This window comes from Micromesistius poutassou (assembly GCF_964030765.1).
Source record: "Micromesistius poutassou genome assembly, chromosome: 10".
Taxonomy (NCBI): Eukaryota; Metazoa; Chordata; class Actinopteri; order Gadiformes; family Gadidae; genus Micromesistius; species Micromesistius poutassou.
Window position 1 is genome coordinate 19,941,169 of NC_140280.1, and position 2,815 is coordinate 19,943,983.

Genomic DNA, 2,815 nt, shown 5'->3' on the forward strand with positions numbered 1-2,815 from the left:
AACACCATGTAGAGCAGGGGAGTTTATATATACATGATGTATGTATGTATGTATGTTTCCTTGAATATATGTATGTATGTATGTGTGTGTGTGTGTGTGTGTGTGTGTGTGTGTGTGTGTGTGTGTGTGTGTGTGTGTGTGTGTGTGTGTGTGTGTGTGTGTGTGTGTGTGTGTGACGTGTGTGTGTCTGAGGTTCATGTGTGTGTCTGCTATGCCATGCATCCGTGAGTCACTTAAACATGCACACTATACATTAAGAAGACTAAAGGCTGTTTCCAGCATAATTCCTTTTGATGAATGATTTACCAGAAATAAAGTCTCTTCCTTTTTGCTTTTGTGCTAACTGCTTAAATATCAGCAGATCGAGAGAGAGAGAGACAGAGACCCAGAGAGAGAGAGGGACAAAGTGAGAGCATAGCGTCCAGCTAAGGGAGACGATAAATGATTGAGCAGTGCGCTACAACGCAGAACAACATGAGCACACACCAGGGCTTTAAGTTAAGGCCAGCAGAAAGCAAAGCGACCACGGACCCAGCATCGTCTCCTGTATAGTCCACGGGTCTGCTGGAGTGGAGGGGGGGCACAGAGATCAAGGAAGGACAGCACCTGAGGTCTGCCCCCCCACCGCCCCCCTAACACACACACACACGCACACACACACACACACACACACACACACACACACACACACACTTTAGCGATGTTGGCCACTTTGCAAAGTAAACGAGGACTGTGATGAACAGTGTGATATTGGAATAACACGGAGCGGGTCCTGTGTGTGAGTCCATAGAAGAAACAACACGCTGGGGGAACCAGGGGCGTAGCAGGAGCCCGCCTGGGTGAACACGCATGTAGGAGGGGCCCCCGCGAGTACACAGGAGCACGGCCACCGAGAGAACATGCAACATGCATGTGTAAAGAGTGAACATGAATGCTACATTCAAAAAGACATCTCTTAGAAACGGCCTCATTGGGGACGATCCATCTTCTATCACTCTCTCTCTGTCTCTCTCTCTCTCGCTCTCTCTGTCTCTCTCTCTCTCTCTCTCTCTCTGTCTCTCTCTCTATCACTCTCCCTCTCGGTCTCTCTCTCTCTCTCTCTCTCTCTCTCGGTCTATCTCTCTCTCTCTCTCGGTCTCTCTCACTATCACTCGCCCTCTCTGTCTCTGTCTCTCTCTCTCTCTGTCTCTCTATCACTCGCCCTCTCTGTCTCTCTCTCGGTCTCTCTCTCTCGGTCTCTCTCTCTCGGTCTCTCTCTCTCTCTCTCTCTCTCTCGGTCTCTCTCTCTCTCTCTCTCTCTCTCTCTTTCTCTCTCTCTCTCTCTCTCCTCCACATGCCTGTTATGTTATCTCCGGTCAACGAATTCATGGCTCATCGCGGCCGTCTTACCTTGTCCTCCTCCTCCTCCTCCTCCCCGCCCCCCCCCCACACCGTGCGCTCCGCTCTCTTTAATTAATACGTGTCTGACCTATTTAGTTGCCATGCATTATTAAAAGCCCAGCCCTTCGGTGACTGCACATCGCTCACACGTGCACCGCACTTCCTGTATCCGTGTTGACTAGCGACTCAACTTGAACTTTCCTGGGAGGGGGGGGGGGGGGAGGGGGGGGTTCGTAATTAATACATTTCAGTTGTGGACATTTCATTGTAGTCCGGGAAACATACATGCATTAATGGGCGTACTCTTGATAAAGACATTGTAGCTTGTGATGATGTTGCATAAGGTAGTTATTTTGGTAAAAATTACACAAAGAAAATGTGGTGCTCGGTGGCAATTAACTGTCTTCGTACAAAGGCGATGACTAGCTGCCTGACTGTGTGCGTGTTCAAAGTGATTGCAGGAGGATGCAAAGAAAGAATTGGGTTGTATGGAGTTCCTCCAAGAAAACAAACTGACAATCAAGTGACTACAACAGTAAACAACATCACAGGTCTCGTAGACCGAGATCATCGGGGAAGACAAACAGATCATGACAGCACCAGGGATCCCCAGCCCGCTCTGCTTGTAGCTGTCAGCGCAGCCAATGGGAAAGGGCTTCACATACATTTTGATGAGCAACATGTGCAGATATATAAAAATAGTACAGTCATTATTTCTCGCGTCGTGATTTCATTTTTTCCGTGTCATTGAGTCTGAATGAATGCAATTCTACTTTGCCTTAATTCACTTCTTCGTTAGTGAATTACATAATATCCCAATTGGCTTGGATCTCCCTTATTAACGGCCCGTCAAACTGGAAGTATTGCAGAGGGAGATAGATAGAAGAGAGAGAGAGAGAGAGAGAGAGAGAGAGAGAGAGGAGAGAGAGAGAGAGAGAGACACAGAGAGAGAGAGAGAGACACACAGAGAGAGTTTCTAAGTGACCATGAGCTGTAGGAAGTAGTGATGAAGAGAGAAAATGAAAGAGAGACAGAGAGCGTGTGTGCAAGAGAGAGCGAGAGACAGAGAGCGAGAGCATTAACCTCATGTTTAAAACATCAGAGGAATGCCAGAGGATACGCACTAAACAGAGCGCCCGGCCGAGGAAGAGGGAGGATTTAATGCAGAGCAAAGAGTAAAGTGAGGGGAGGTGAGAGAGGCATTGGGCTTCCTTTATTTATTCATTTATTTTTGATCAGTTTGTGCCAAAGTAATTCAAACCAAAGCAAGCTGTGGTAGGATGTCTGTGGGTTCAACAATACAATGTTCAAAGCTGTTGACGAAACGCTGGGAAGCTCAAATGAAATGAAACTGCCCCTGATAGTATGAGAAGAGATGGAAGTAACCTGAAGCTGGAGAACACGTCTCCCATCCCACCACAGGTACCTCACACAC

At 47.7% G+C, this 2,815-nt stretch overlaps 1 pseudogene across 1 annotated transcript in view; it reads right to left on the reverse strand.

The window, feature by feature from the left end:
- Positions 1–23: 23 nt before the first annotated feature.
- LOC311354494 overlaps positions 24–2,815 on the reverse strand; it is a 208,645-nt pseudogene continuing 205,853 nt past the window's right edge. Inside the window, exon 11 of the transcript in view lies at positions 24–187. The product of the transcript in view is annotated as an uncharacterized misc_RNA (transcript). The remainder of the gene's footprint in view (positions 188–2,815) is intronic.